Genomic DNA, 15594 nt, shown 5'->3' with positions numbered 1-15594 from the left:
AATTTTGGAAAAGTCAAGTTGGAGTCCATACACTGGCTCCACAGCAGTGAGGTCCCCTCTTTGGGATGGAAACAGTGTCAGGAAAGCAAAGCCCAGCTAAAGCCTCTCTGGGCTCCATGTGTCTCCAAGGGCTCTGTGGGCTTGCAAGGTTGAGCTCCAAGGGCTGTTTTCCTTCTCCTGATGAGGACATGCAGCCTGAACACCACATTTATAACTGGGCAAAACGATGCCACAGTTTGGAAATTAGCACCCTGCTTCCCGCAGCAGGCACTTGGAGCATTTATTGGGGTACAATCAGTTTGCAGGCAACGATGCTGAAAACTAGATTGTGTCAAGAGATGACTATTCATGTCTTCTTACCAATTTTCTTTCTTAAGGGTGATAGCAGCTTGGTCCAGCTGTGGGGCAAATCATAGATAGCACTTTGATAATCACATCCAACACAAGCTTCCTTCTCATAGAATCATAGAATCACTAAGGTTGGAAAGACCAACAAGACCGTCCAGTCCAACCATCAGCCCATGGCTGTGACCACTCCAGAGCATGTCACTCAGTGCCACATCTACCCTTTTCTTGAACACCTCCAGGGATGGCGACAGCATCAACTCCCTGCACAGCCTGTCCCAATGCATCACCAGTACTTCACTTTTGGTATTGTCAGGCTGAATGTAAGGAGAATTTCCATGTGGCAACACCACTGTGTATTTCTTTCTCTACCTCAGTAATAATTTGGTGAGGTTTTTTTAGCTGAGAACCACTGCTGTTAGTGGATGAGAAGCCAGGGGTGAGGGCTGTACCCTCCACTGCATCATGAATCCCCCATGCAAACAAAGGAAAACTTTTTCCTTCGGTGCATTCCCCCTCCCTTCATGTGGTCAGATCCTGTGACTCTCCCAAAAGCCTTGGCTAAAAGTTCGTGTTCCTTGTTAGCACGTGTCATCAATCCTTGGTCACTCTGCTATTATGAATTTAATGCCTGAGATGCCCTTGGCCTTGACACAGCTTAGTGGTGACACTGAATGCTAAGTACTGACTGGCTCACCCAGATGCAATATCTCCATGTTGGTGGCAGCTCCCCAGTGTGGTTTTGCCCAAACTCAACACTGAAGGTCAGATTCCCCTCCAGCTCAGCCCACACGGGGACATATAACAATTTCCCAAGGGCTTTGATAACCCAGGTGTGTAGGATTGATGGGGCTCTGAACAGCCCTTGCCATGGCTCTGCAGGTCAATGGGACATCCTGCATCCCTGTCCTGACATCTGGCTGTAGCTAAGGCACCACTCAGTAGCTCATTGCAGAAGACACTTTTATTTTCACAAGGTTTACATATTATCAGGGAAAGTGTTTTTTTCTTTAGTCTACATAACTACATAAGATCAGGATTTCTCTACAAACAATTACTATCTTTTAAAATGCTTTGCAAGGAAATAAGAGTGATGTCTGCAGTCCTGCTCATTTCCTAGACATACATTCTTGTTAAATCCACATTCCAGATTTTAACTTCTTTTTTTTTTCCTTCCTCCTGCTCTCTTCCTAAGTTTGGCTGTGCCGCCATTCCATTTTGCTAATACCCCTTGAAACTGTTAACACTTTTTCCTGAATACTTTCCTAGAGGATACGAAGCAAAAAGGAAGAAAGGCTACTGTCAAACTGATTAAGTGAAAGCTCATTAGAGAAAGTAACAAGAGGTAAAATCTGCATATGCATTGCAGAAATGTGTCTGATCTTGCTAAGTTGTGAAAAGACAAAATAAGCTCAAACCTCCTTGTGCTGTAAGTAGTTGGGGGAGATGGGGGCTGGGGAGTGGAAGGGCTCCCAAACTACGTTGCAGTAACTGTTCCTGCTTAGAAATAGGCATTACAGCAGCCCCTGCTCGCACCACTTCAGTGAAGGACTTGCCAGTGTTTTAATGACAAATCCTGATGTATAGGGTCTGTGCCTGAGCAGTAAAAATGCACTATTCCTTGAGCCCTCACAAACTGGGCTGCAATGCAGAATATCTGAAAGAAGTGCAACAAAACTGTTAAAAAAAAAAAAAGGAAAAAAAAGGAAGGAAGAAAAATCAAGTCTGTGGTTATAACTGCATGAATTCTCAGAGCTGAAAAACTCTTTTCTTTTTTTTCCCCTCTCTTCCAAGTGAAGTTTGTTGAGTTGTCGGCCTGTGATAGGGAAATGTCACGTTAGCTTTAACGAATGAAGGAGTTGGGTGGTGTGTGTCCCACTTGAGCCTGTTCACTCTGCCTGGGGCACACTGGGGGACATCGTGCCTTGGGAGCACCTCTGGGCACATCCAGACTCCTGAGCCAGTGTCAATTTCACCTCAACCCTTCATCCCACCCACTCTGAGCCAAAAGTTCTACAAGGTCTGACAATGAAGTTTGTGATTTCCTCATAATTTGTCCCCGCTGAGGTTCTTCCCAAAGCCACCAAGCTTGTCTGGCTGCCCCACTGAAATGCTTCACTCCAGCACAGCACTTTGGGTTGATGGAGAAGCCAGCTCTTGTCAGAGTGCCCTGCAATGCCATAAATTGACATTCATTTCTGAAAATATAGATACACGCTTTGTTGTTACTTTGAACGTGAGCAGTACATCTCCTTCTGCGGGTGTTGTTGTGAGGCAAAGGTAAAGTGATCAGCAATACTTGTATTTCTTGCTCCTAAATGCACTCACCGTCAGATCTTATTCCCCCTGTCCTTTTTTATAATATGTATAACCCAATTAAAAAAGCAGAAAGAAAAGGAATACCAAAATACCAAGCTAAAGTAACTGGATAACTTTGACCTTAATCCACAGAAGACAGATATTTTTACGGTTCAGGCTAAAACTCCAGGCTGACATCTAACCTGACACAAATATGCTGTTGAGTGTAAGAGTCCTTGTTAAGAAAATGCCGAGAATCTGCGTGCATAAGCCTGGCAGTTCTGATTTAAATCAGAAAATGGATCTGTTTGGGAGGTAGACCACATGTCTGAAAGTTATGAAAGGGAACACCGATAATAACCATCTATGGCAGAGCACGTTTCTTGGAATGTGGAAATTACTGTATTACAACAAAGCTGCTGTTTCCACCGGGGTGTTTTGTAGCCCGTCTCATAATATTATGTATTTTGGCAGATCCTTGTAATTACAAATTTAAGACTTAAATCCTCAGCTTTTCTTTATGTTCTTTAACTACCCCTATAGGTATCCTCACTTCAAGCTTAAATCAGACCCAAAACACAAGGTGAAATGGGGCTGATTGAATTCCGGCACTTTATAATGATATTTATTAAGCTAGTTTTGAAGAGAAATGTTGAGCCGAGTGTCTCATTGAAATCCAATGGTCCTTCCAAGCCCACCAAAATTGTTTAATTAAAACCAAGGTGCGCATTAATAAGCAAGGATATCATTTTGTCATTTATATGTAATTTCATTATTTTGTTAGGGGAATGCGAAATGAAGAAAGCCCCCAAAAACACAGCAACAAGGAAGGACCGGTAAGCCTGATAATAGCCCTCCACGGAGAAGAAATAAGTATACAACAGAAGAAAAGCACAGTGAGGAACATAATGTTAGTAAAACACTCTTAATGCTACACAAGCTGCAGAAAATGCTACTTTGCATTTGGGCCGCAGCATCGCTAACTGTGGGCAATTGAGTAAAGAGTGCACCTTTTAAACTAATTCCTCGTGCTGGAGACATAGCCACATCCAGAATCCTACCTCATTAATATGCTATAGTGGTCAAATAGGAGATTAATAGCAAAGTCACCTGCTAAACCTACAAGGAACCTGTTGATTAACAATAAGCTCCAAAAATAAGATACCAGGCTGCAAAGCAAAATCGAGTCCAAGGGCAACAAGTGCTTCTGTAATTTATTCCTTCTTTACACAAGGGCATAAAGCTCCCTTTATAACCGTGTTTTCAAGGCCCTGCTGTGAGCTGTAGGTGTGAGCTTTTCAGCTGATTTATTAATTTTAGTTTCAATCAAAGTGTCACCTGCAGACACAAAAATGTAGGCCTCACCATAGGAAATACAGTTTTAAAAAATAAAATAAAATAAAAATCAACACCCAAAACCAGCAAAAAGAGTGAGAGAGAGAAGGAAAAAGAGTGAGAGAGGGAAAATAAAGGAGAAAGACCAAAGGTTTAATTCTGAGAGTCCATGCCAGCAATATTCTTTTTTTTTTTTTTTTTTTTTTTTTTAACATGAGCACCAGACAGCCTATTCTCCACAACGCCAAAATAATTCTCAGCCACATAATTAAAAAAAAAAAAAATCAAAAAAAAAATCCAAAATTAAACATTTTTGTCATACTTGGAAAGTCAGCCCCAGAGCCGGGAGCTCACGCTAACCCGGCGGCTGCCAAAACAATCAGCCCCTGTTGTCAGTAGGGGGACATTCTCCCCAACGAACCGCCTGAACAACAAGTCCACAGAGCAAAATGTGCAAAAAATTCTCAATTAGTTGTCTTTATTTAGCGAACACTATGGGGTCCTCGACGGCGCTATAGAATTATGGCAGGAAAGCTGAGCTCTTCAGTGGCTTATTAGCATTCTCCGAGGGTTGGAGTGCTGTTGGTAGCAGACTGGTGCCTCCAAGAGCTGGTGGTGGGACCCCGGCACTCCTTCAGCTTTGTCCTTTTGTCCTTCCCAGCCAGCAGGAAGTACAGCCCGATGTCCGGGGTATTCTGGGATACCTTCGTCTCATTCATGGCTTGCAGCACCAGCACTGCCCATGCCTTTGTCAGCTGCCACAAGCATCCTCCTTGCCTGGGAAGCAGGAACTCTGGGTTTGCCATTTAAAAAACGTAGTTAGAAAGTGGGTCTGCTCCCTCCTCCTCCTCCCCCAGCAGCTTTCCCAAATGAACCTCGCCGTCAATGGGCCGGGGTCGAAGAAGCTAAATGTTATGCTGCCATCCTATTAAATTACATCAGATGTTATCAACATCCCGCTCCAACATTAGAGCAAAGGAAGGCAAATGGGGGTAGATGGAAGCATCTCCCCATCCAATCCTTATCTTAATTTAAATGTAAAGTGAATTTTTTTTTTAAATTAAAAAAAAAAAAAAAAAAAAAAGGGGGAAAAACATTGGGTAGCAAGTGCTGGAAATGTCTTTTCTGAGAAAGAGGGTATTTGCTGCTTTAGGGAAAACACTATCATTGACTAAATTAACAAGTTGTCTTATCAACTGCCATAAGCCTTGAAGTCTAATTAATTTAGTACTGATCAATAGCCTTGAATGAAGCATTGATTTCTGCAGCTTTCCAGGGCTGAAGTAGAATCACATTCTCTGCTGCATCCACACTCCTCTCACAGGAATCACACATTTCTGTTATTAACGTTTGTTTCCCCCTCTTTAGTGTCCAGAAAGTATTTCAAGAATTAATTTCCATGGAAGTGTTGATCTTTTAATTTAATTCTGATTAAAGAAAGTGGCATAACAGGAAGAATATATTTCCCAGGAAGTATATTTTTCTCCTGAGTTATATTCTGCTATAAAAATCACTTAAGAAGAAAAAGATGCAGCAAGCAGATCATCAAATGGCTTCAAACTTGGAAGAACTATAGAAAAATCATTGAGGCTTTCCTCATTGATGCTTACCAATGTGTTGATGTCCACCAAAGTGTTGTCTTCTTGAATATATACGATGGGTTCAACAGAAGGATCTCTGCTCTGCTCTCAAAATAGAGATTTACAGCTTTCTGGAAAGCGTACTTAAAAGACTACAGCATCAACCCAAACAGAGGTCCTCTATCAGTCATCGGAATAAGAACAAAGTCTTTGAACACCAACGTCTGAGCCTGAAGGTGAAACTGCTTAACTGCTGTGGACGTGTTCAAGTTGCCATTAACAGATGTGCCATGGCCACCCATGGAAAAACGAGGTCCTCAGCAGAGCTGTGCAAGTCTCAAGCCTGAGACTCACTGGAGTAGGCCTCGTTGGCTATTGGAATAGGCCTCATTGACTAGGATTTGGGCTGGTGTCCCCTAGGGAGATAGAATGGACTCATTGGTATCCACAAGCCTTGAGCTGAGCCCTACAGGTAGAAAAGTAAAGTGTGTAAACCCTCCCCTATATGTCAGCCTTGAGGAGGGCATCCCATCTGGAAGGATTCTACATCCCTGAAGATGCTCCACTATCAGCAACACAACCCATGCTAGGACATGGGGGTCCTTGTTTTATCAGAATTACTTAAGCCCAAATCCACCAGGACAAAAGAGTGGAGAAAGGGACAAATCCAGCTGGCAGGTTCCCTTCCTTACTTCTGCTGGGAAGTGCTTTGACAGCTCCAGTGAGCGGTGAAAGGGAGATCAGAGTCAGGCCCTAAATGCTTACAAATTAGCTTAAATGCCAAACCTGTGTGAGCAGAAGGAGTCAAGCTTCATGACGGGTCTCCTACAAGCCCTCTGCCTCCACCGTGCTCCCTGGTGGAGGTACACTACTTGCTTGCTTTCTTTTTCCCCCTGTGCTTCCTCTTATGAAAGTAGCTGCACTCAACTGGTTCCTGTAGGGAAAAAAGAAAGGGTGTGGGGGCGTCACAATAGGAAAAAAAAAAAAAAATCTAAACTGCAGAAGAATTACATTTTACCTTTACAAAATTTGGCCCTTTTAGTTTCAAGTTAAAAAAAAAAAAAAAAAACCAACAAAAACACAACAAAAAACATACCACAAAAGTCCCACTCCTAATCTGTTTGGGGGCCTCCATGAGTTTCCATAGCACTTTACAAAAGATCTTTATTGAAGAAAGGATTGGACAAACTTTCCTTATATGTGTGGCCCTAGTCATTAATTGCCCCTGTCTTCTTTACCAAGGCCTTATTCCTATGTAAATACCCTTGCATAATGTTACAGGCTATTGTCAGGCCAGCGCCAGTCAGTCGCCACTTATATGCATTTTTATTTCAATCCGCTGCGCAGAGAATGAAAAGATGTCTGGACTTAAGCTGTTTACCAACTGGGCCAAAGCTGCAGTGTGGAAGAACTGAAGAAAGCACCAGGCAACTGCAGGAACAGACTTTGACAATGCGAGCAGCCATTTTCAGTTGAGTTATTAACCTACCCTGAAACTCTTCTAATCTATGCCTTTTTTAAAGAACAAATGTACTGAACCAAACATGAATGAGGCAGCGCTATTAAGAGAGAAATCCTCTAAAGGACTATTGAGCGCAACATAGGTTTGTAATCATTTTGTCTCAGTTGCCTGCTACCAACATTATCAATGATGGAAATGCTTGCTCAGTTGTGGTGGATTGTCTCGTAATTAAATGACAGCGCCGTACTGTAAAAGAACATGCGGAAACACAGGAGATACCGCGGGCTTTCAGACGGACCACACGGAGCAAGGAGTAGGGATGGGGATGGATTACAAACCGACTTGGAATTGAGAACGTTGCAATCTTCCTTGTAGAGCACAAGAGCGCTTTTAGGATGGTTCTGTAAGAATGAAGCCTTAAAGCTTGCTGTCGTGCGAAGCATCCTTCAGGTTAAAAGGCAACGAAACTACGTAGAGGGAATTCTTCCTCCTTTAGGTTTAAGCAAAGCACAAAAAAGAGAAATCAAGCCTCGCCTACACTCACAGGAAGAGGAGCCTTATAAGTTTGCTGCGGGCTACATCTTTGTAGTGACTTAATGGCACTACAATCTACATAGTGTAGTATTAGCCTTAAGAAACTCTTGACTATTTGCATGCATATTAGAATCCAATGAGAGCTTAATAAGTGCATATATATGACAGAGGAAACATCTCATTGCATAGTTAAAGCTACAAAAAAACATTGAGGGAGGCCAAGTCTCAAGTTAATTACCATTACAATGCAATCAAGTACGGCAGTCATAGCTGAAAACCTTTTCTATTAAGACCGCTAGGCTCAACCTTGTCTCTGCAGGTCAGCTCCAGCACAGATAACCTTTCCAGCAGACAAATACATGTAAAATTGGCTCATCTAATTAAAAGCTCAGGGAGGTGTAGAAAAATACCAGCACACTGAGCCTAAGCAAATCACAGAGTACCCCCTCCAGCTGGATGGAGCTACAATACGTAGCTGCTGTTTGTTCTGGAAGGAAACTGAGTCACTTACCATTTCAATAGGTTAATCAATTGACAATTAAATGGAGAAATTGGTTAACTCTGCAACAATTAACATGACACTCTATTAAGTACACTTTCTAATTGCCACAGCTGCAAGAGAAAATTAACGGCCGTGTCAAAGCAGCCGCAATAGGTTGTGCTGTTTCTGGTGCTGTTAATGTAATAAAAGTGACTCAAAACACCTGCACTTAATTTCACGCCCTTCAGCACAGGGAGGAAAGGCTACAGCATGAGTTCTGCCTTTAGCTAATGAACATACCACGTGTTTGTTGTGTGTGTACACGTGTTACACAGATACACGCTAAGACATAGGTGTTGGTTTGTGTGCGTGCACAGATGTATGCTGTTCTTTCATTATCTAAAGGGGGGCAGTGAGAAAGAAGGGAACAGACTCTGCAGCAGGGGCTGTTGTGACAGGATGAGGGGAAATGGTTTCCAACTAAAAGAGGGGAAGTATAATAGGATACAAGGAAAATATTTTTCTGCAACAAGTGCAGCACTGGCTCAGGTTGCCCAGAGAGGTGGTGGATGCTTCATCCCTGGAGACACCCAAGGCTGGATGGAGCTCTGAGTAATGGATTGAGATTTGGGTGTCCCTGTTCATTGCATGGGGGTTGGTCCAGATGGCCTTAAAGGGTCTCTATCAACTCAATTCTATGATTCTGTGACTATTATTTCCACCCTATAATACATATTCCTTTAAAACAACTTTTCAAATTAATAAGAAGCTTCTCTGAGTGTTGAAGATAATACACGTAAATCTTGTGCACACAAAGTGTGTGTGATTAGAGGGATACATGGAGAGACACATGCTTACACACACACATAAAGGATAAGAAGGAAATAAAGGAAACTGAAAGGTCAGCTGACTCAAGAATAGGCAGCTTTATGGTGATTTGGAGAGGTTGTGGTGGATGCCTTGCCAGGAATCAGAGTAGATACCAACAGAGCATGAGCCCTCATGGAGTTGGTGGAAATGTCTTTGCTTTTGCCAGGTCAGAAAGCTTTGTTTTGTACAAAAAGAGTTCTCACCTTCTCCATGCAAAGCCTCAATGCTTTTGCTGGGAAGAGCAATAGGGTATGAGCCATACACAGCAACTGAGGGTCAGCTCTTCTTGCTCCTGCTGGAGCAAGTGCTGGTGGTGGATACCTGCTTCACGCTCCACACGGTGTTTCAGGTTTTCTATCTACAGCAGTTGTTTTCCAAAGGGAATCTTAAGACCCATCCTCATATAGGTGACTTTTCTGGTGTTCGCACAGCTTGCATCTTTTGGAGATGATGGCAAGACCTACTTTTTTGTGGATGCAGTTCAATGACGGGCTAAACCCCTCCTCTATTACGTTTAAGTGGTGGGAATTTAAGAACTTCTTTACTCAATGGGTGGTGAGGCACTGGAGCAGATTGCCCAAGAAGCTATGGATGCCCCATCCCTGGAGGTGCCCATAGCCAGGATGGAAGGGGCCCCAGGCAGCCTGACCTGGTAGGAGGCACCCAGACCTCAGCAGGGGTTGGAACTAGATGACGTTTAAGGTCTCTTCCAACCCAACCATTCTATGATATTCCATTTTATGATAAGCCTTTGTACCATGCTGCTGCTTTCTATCTGCTTTCTCTGGATGTGATGGGTTAGAGACTGCACTCAAACATGGGTCTCTGTAACCAGCCGGCTCCCAGCCTGTTTCCTACACAGGGCTGTATGGGGAACCTATAAAGAATATCAATACGAGTGCCCTGCAGAGGCTTGTAAGGACACGGTCAGGTTTTCCCAGAACAAATTATATTACTTCTGATCTCTGCTGTGAAAGAAGCAAAGCTGTAAATCCTTAAAGCTAATAGTGCTATAATAGTAATTGTTTTGGTTTGGGTTTTTTTAGCCAAAAAAAGAGGGAAGGACATGTTACATCAGCCGCTGGTGTTCAGAAACCATGAGAATTACAGCTTTCTGCAATGAGATGAATTAAGCTAAAAGCCATATTAAGCAGCACTGCACATCTGTTGCACTTTTTTATTATTATTCCATATGTGTCCTTGCTGTATGAAAGTGTTTAATGTTGTTCGGCTAATTGATAAAGTCAAACGCTAATGTTTTAACTCAGCCTGAATTCCCATCAGGCTTCAGGCTGGAAAATTCATCTTTCTAGAAACTTGTGTCTTGTGATTTTGCTAGGACAGCCTATTAGCTGCCTCATTTCCCTGCAATGATGAATTTAGATTTGTAAAAGGCAGGAAAGCTGCAGGGACAGCGTCTGCTCCTCTCCTTGGTGAACAAAGCCCATTGTGGCAGCAGGAAGGAGGACGAGGTCTGCCAGGCTTTGCCATGCAGCCCTGGAGAACCTATAGCTTCAGGAGAAGGCTCTGCAGGTAACAGTGAGGGTGTCTGATGAGCACTGGGATGCGGTGTTTGAAGGACCTTCTCTGCTGGCAGCTGACCAGAGAGCCCAGCAGTGCTGGTGGCAGCAGTTCAGGTTAATAAATAGCAAGGAGTGAGACATCAGGGTGAAATCCCGGCCCAGAGGAGTCTGCAGTTGGCTTCTCTGCTGAGAAGAAATCTTCCTTGAAAGGCTTTTCCTTGGAAAATATGCTGAATGCATGGTGCAACATCTGGAAACGAAGGAGAAACCCACAGCTTTCCCCTATCTGCCATGGCAGAGCTGCTGCTGCCGTCCCTGCCTGAGTCAAGAGGAGGTCTGTCCCCACGTGCCATGGGTGTAGGCGAACATATAGTTCTAATTGCAGCTGCTTTCCCTCTAATTACAGCTCCGTTTGGTTAGGATTTTCCTCCAATCCCTCATTTCCCCTAAAGCAAACACCAGTGCACCAGAGTTCTAACCCCAGTGGGGACATTTATTAATAACCCCCTCAGCAAATAGGCAAAAAAAATCATTACGCTGCATTAGGAGCTAAAATATTTTCTCACTGCAAAAGCTAATTGATAAAACCAAGCAGACTTTATGGGGCAATTAATGTTAAGATGAAAATAAACAAGAGAGCAAAACAAAAACAGAATCACGGAGAATATGTGTTTCTGGCTTTGAGGGTTGTTATGGTGAGGTGGAAAAATACTCGTAGAACCACAGAATCATAAAACCATTCAGGTTGGAAGAGACCTCCATGATCCCCAAGCACAACCCCAGCCCACCCCACCATGCTCACTGCCCACATCCCTCAGTGCCACATCTCCGTGGCTCTTGGATATCTTCAAGATGGTGACCATTGACCCCACCACTCCTTGGGCAGCTGTGCCACTTCATCACCACTCTTTTGGAGTATAATTTTTTCCTATTATTCTACCAACTTGTCCTCTCCCATTGCTAGAATTGCCTTTTTTTTTTTTTGGTCTCTCTCAGAAAAGCTACCGATTCTGTATTTCACTGTAAAAATTTACAGTGGGGTACGTAATCTAGATGAATTTGTAGCCCCAGAACAAAATCCATAGTATCACTTTAAATAATGATATAAGATGAAAGGGGAAACAACTTCAACTTTGAGCTACCTCCAGGGCTCCATGCTAGTAGCTGCTAATACAAGCCAAACAGAGAATAACCAGAACGCAAAACCACACCAGCCCAGACACACAGCCTTCATATGAGCTCAGGAGGGTGGGGATGGAGATAATGAAGTTCTGGGCAAACAAAATGCTTCCTACCTGATATTTTATTCATTTATCAAAGAATATTACCCATTCCTGTCCATGCAAGCAGTGGGAATTTTACAGGGTTGATGAAAAGCTAACCGAAGTGTGAAAGCTAAGTTCTTTTCTAACTAGCAGTTTACAACTCCATTTGATTCTTAAATTTTTACTTAGTTTAGGTTAGTGAGGGTTTTCAGCAGCTGGGAGCGCTGTGCAAGTCCTGTCTAAAGAGATGAGGGATGCAAAAAGTCCTTTGATTTTTTCTTTCATAGAATCATAAAATCATTAAGTTTTGAAAAGACCGCCAAGATCTTTTCCATCTAGCCCAGCCATCAACCTATCCCCACCATGTCCACTAACCATATCCCTCGGTGCCACATCTACCCTTTTCCTATTGTGGTTTCAAAAAAAAAAAGGCACAATAACTTCTTTATTAAATAATAATAAAAAAAGTTTGGATGCATCCTATTGCTATTTGAAGACTCTGCATTGGCTGATGCAGAGAACTTGCTTCCTATGTGTCAACATGTTTCCTGGGAAAACTATTCCCACATCCATTGGGGCAGGCCATGACGTCTCCTAACATTGAAAGGACTCCAGTGGAGGAATGTGTACTGTGATTCAGCTCCACATGTGGTTGGGCTGCCAAGCAAGTCTCAGGGGACTTGGCCATGCTGTGTGGAAGGTGGGGCAGGAACTTTTAACCAAGCATTTCTTGACCCTTAAAGAGCAGCTGGGCCTACATAGAGTTAGCAGGCTGAAGGTCATCAGCTATTTTAAAGAAGGTTCATCTTTAACACACTGTGTTCAGAAGGTGATGGTATCTCCTCAAGCTGCCTGAGGGCAACAACATCTGCTCATTCACCTGTAACCCAACTGAGATTATACTTTGATTCCTACCGTATGCAGGGCAAACAGCTCATGGTGGCTTGTGAACTGAACATTTTAAGACATGTAGTTGCTCACTGTCCTTTTGTTCATCTTTCCCATAGGACTTGTGGGAGGCTGGTCCCTCTTTGAACATCTAGACTAGTGTATGGCTGCATTCGCTGGAGGAGGAACCCCACCTGGAAAGCCGAGGCCAGAGCTGAAGGCGGGACTCAATTCTCTTCCCCCTTGATGTGCTGGTCCAGCTCTGAGGAGATGCTAAGGTAGCAGTTCATCCATCTCTGCTGGCTCTGGAAGGGAGCGTGGGGGTCCACAGATCCTTCTTGTTTGTGTGTTGGTCCCAGTCTCATCACTTACATGGAAGTTTGCTTGCAGGTGAATGCAAAGAGAATCCTGGTTGTGTTGATGGCATCAGCTGGGCTCTGCTGTTGTGTGGCCTCAGTCTGAATTTCTGAGGAATGGTCTGTAAGTGTAAGGATGAGAGAGAAAGAAGAAGCTGAGCATGGATTTTCTCACCTTCATGTGAGAACCTGTGGTAAATCACCCATGCCAGTGTATCAGCCTAAGTGTGTACAGTAATGAGCTGAGGATGTCCACAACTTGAATGAGATCTTGGCTCGTATTGCTAGGAAATAAATTGAACCTCTCATATCAAAACTTCAGAAGACAAGTACTCAAAAGGCCTTTGCCAGTATTAAAAAAGAAAGATACCAAAAGAGAATATTTTATGTCAGTGAAGGGATGCTGGGAACAGAGCAGGGACCTGCTAGATGATCGGGTGATGGAGAACAGAAGTGCAGACACTCCCGTGTGATATTTTGGTCTCTGGCCAGCAGAGAACCAGCTCTCAGGCTCCCACCTACACCCAAAGCAGAGGAAGAACAAGATGCTTTGGCCACCTAATGCTTGCTGAGCTTCCAGCCACACCGAGGCAGCTTTGCTCTTTGTGGACTGCAGTGCCGACATATGTCTCTGTTCACCTTGATACTACTTGAGTTCCAGACAATAACCAATGTGGACTTACATTTCCTATAGTCTTCTGTAGCTCTGTTCCTAATGTTTGGTTGAGTCTCACATTTCTCAATATTTGTTGCTCTTTTGAGAGTTTTCTGCATTCTTCCTCTTCCTGGTTTGTTTTCCACCTGTCCATCCTTTCTTTTCCCACATGTGACATCTCTGCAGACCACACCTTGAGGAGTCAAACGTTTCCATCCAATTGCTATCCCACAACTCCTGAGCAGCTTCAGGCATTGCTCCTACTCTAAAAACAAAACTGCCACACATTGACTTCCTGGAAACATTCTTTAGTTCCAACATGAACTTTTGGGTCAATAACAAAACAAGTCCAAGATTGAGAAGTCATCCCATCTAGGACGTCCCATTCCTAGCACACGAAGGGTGTTATTTGCCTTGAGGTTTGTTGGCCACTGGACCATGCTGCCCAGAGAGATTGTGGAGTCTCCATCCATGGAGATCTCCGCAATCAGACAAGCACAAACCTATGAACCTCACATCCTGGATTTTCTTCTTCCTTCTACCCTTTGCCATCCTCTGTAATCTTGCTCTCCGCTCCTGCTTTAAGCCCTGTCTCTCCTTCTTGTCCATTACTTCCCCTCTTTCTGTTCTCCTGGACTCTGTTTTGCCTTTGTTAGAGCTACTTGTTGTTTCTTATGATCTTCCCAGCTCCAGTGACACACAGAGCAAGGCACAGAGGATCTAAACAAGATCAAGAGAACATGCACATAACTTGTTACAAACACCATTTTTATAACATAGAAATGGTGCTCAACACACAGCAGCTGCTCATTTTGAAATCTGTTGGCCGGTATGGACTATAAAGTAACATACATGTGCCATTGTATGTGCCTTTCAGAAAGGAGCCAAAGGTCTGGAGCTGAGTTTTGGGGCAGTGATTGGTCCTCCCTTGCCCTTTGTGTGAGCTCATCCCTTGTGGTCATTGGCATCAATGCACAGGAGGGTGCTACCAAGACCCCTCCCCATGGGTGAGGGTGCCCAATGATTAGGAAAGCTTGTTTCTTTCCCCTCGCTTTGCATTACTGGGGTGGAGTATTCTCTTCTTAAGCACACTGCAGTAATGTTAGATGATTACTTAGCTCATTTTTCCATATGGGTTTTGGCAATTTGTAATTGTCTCAGAGCTGAGAAAATGTTTCCTTTAAGAAGGTTAAACAAAGAGTTTATTGACATTAGTGAAGATTGGTTAAAGAAAACATTATTAAATAAAAGGAGCTTTATTTAAACACTAAATTAATCATTTAAAGGCAAATTAGAGGTCGTAACTCCTCCTAAATAAATAATGTTAAACAATAATTAGATATCCATTTTAGATTACAGGCAAGCACTTGGGTTCAGTGGGCTGAAAAACAAGTTTCTTCTCATCTCTTCAAATTTGTTCAATATACATAATTAAAGCGAACCACTGCCCCGCTTAAATTTTCCACTCTGAGATTAAAAAAAGATTCCGTTTGTAACTCTGTGTCATATTTGCCATTAGATGATAAAGCATCTTTAAAGCTTCACTTTCATATAAACAGAAGAAAGGATGAGAGCATCCGGGGAGATCTCCGGCGGTGGAAATCGATTCTCCTAAGCTACTGGTTACACTTATCAGTCTTATCAAACAGGCCGATGCACAAGTGCCCTCAGCCACTTTGATTGGGATGATCTCCCCGTGCTGGCGCTCACCTCTCAGACACTACGGCGCGTGCAAGGCGCGTTATCTGCACCCTAATTGCACCCACTGCTCCCTCCCTTTCATTAGCACTCGTGGGCACCCCTTAAGTATGAGATCAAATTAAAAGCAACCATCCTCGTTTCTCATTTCATCGCAGCCTTGTTATTGTTTTAGGCTTGGAATCGTTTGTTTTGCTGTTTCCTAGGGGAGGAACGACCCTTCCCCTTATGGGCCTGTTTCAAATTGGGGCTCGGGGCAGAGAGAGCTGAAACCCATCCTTTGGGCCCAACACCAACTTCCTAA

The 15594-nt window shown here is 43.4% G+C and overlaps 1 long non-coding RNA gene across 3 annotated transcripts; it reads right to left on the bottom strand.

The window, feature by feature from the left end:
- Positions 1 to 4430: 4430 nt before the first annotated feature.
- LOC128087264 (uncharacterized) lies at positions 4431 to 8055 on the bottom strand. Of its 3 annotated transcripts, none has more exons than XR_008209728.1 (3): positions 7359 to 8055; positions 5589 to 6492; positions 4431 to 4771 (listed from the first exon to the last, which is right to left on the bottom strand). It is a non-coding gene; the product is annotated as an uncharacterized LOC128087264 (long non-coding RNA). The 3 variants fall into 3 exon arrangements; XR_008209729.1 differs by having other exon boundaries at positions 4431 to 6024; positions 6345 to 6492; XR_008209727.1 differs by having other exon boundaries at positions 4431 to 6492.
- Between the last annotated feature and the right edge of the window lie 7539 nt (positions 8056 to 15594).

The sequence above is a fragment of the Tympanuchus pallidicinctus genome, unplaced genomic scaffold (genome assembly GCF_026119805.1).
Source record: "Tympanuchus pallidicinctus isolate F22 unplaced genomic scaffold, pur_lepc_1.0 scaffold3, whole genome shotgun sequence".
Taxonomy (NCBI): Eukaryota; Metazoa; Chordata; class Aves; order Galliformes; family Phasianidae; genus Tympanuchus; species Tympanuchus pallidicinctus.
This window is presented reverse-complemented; position numbering and strand designations above follow the sequence as displayed.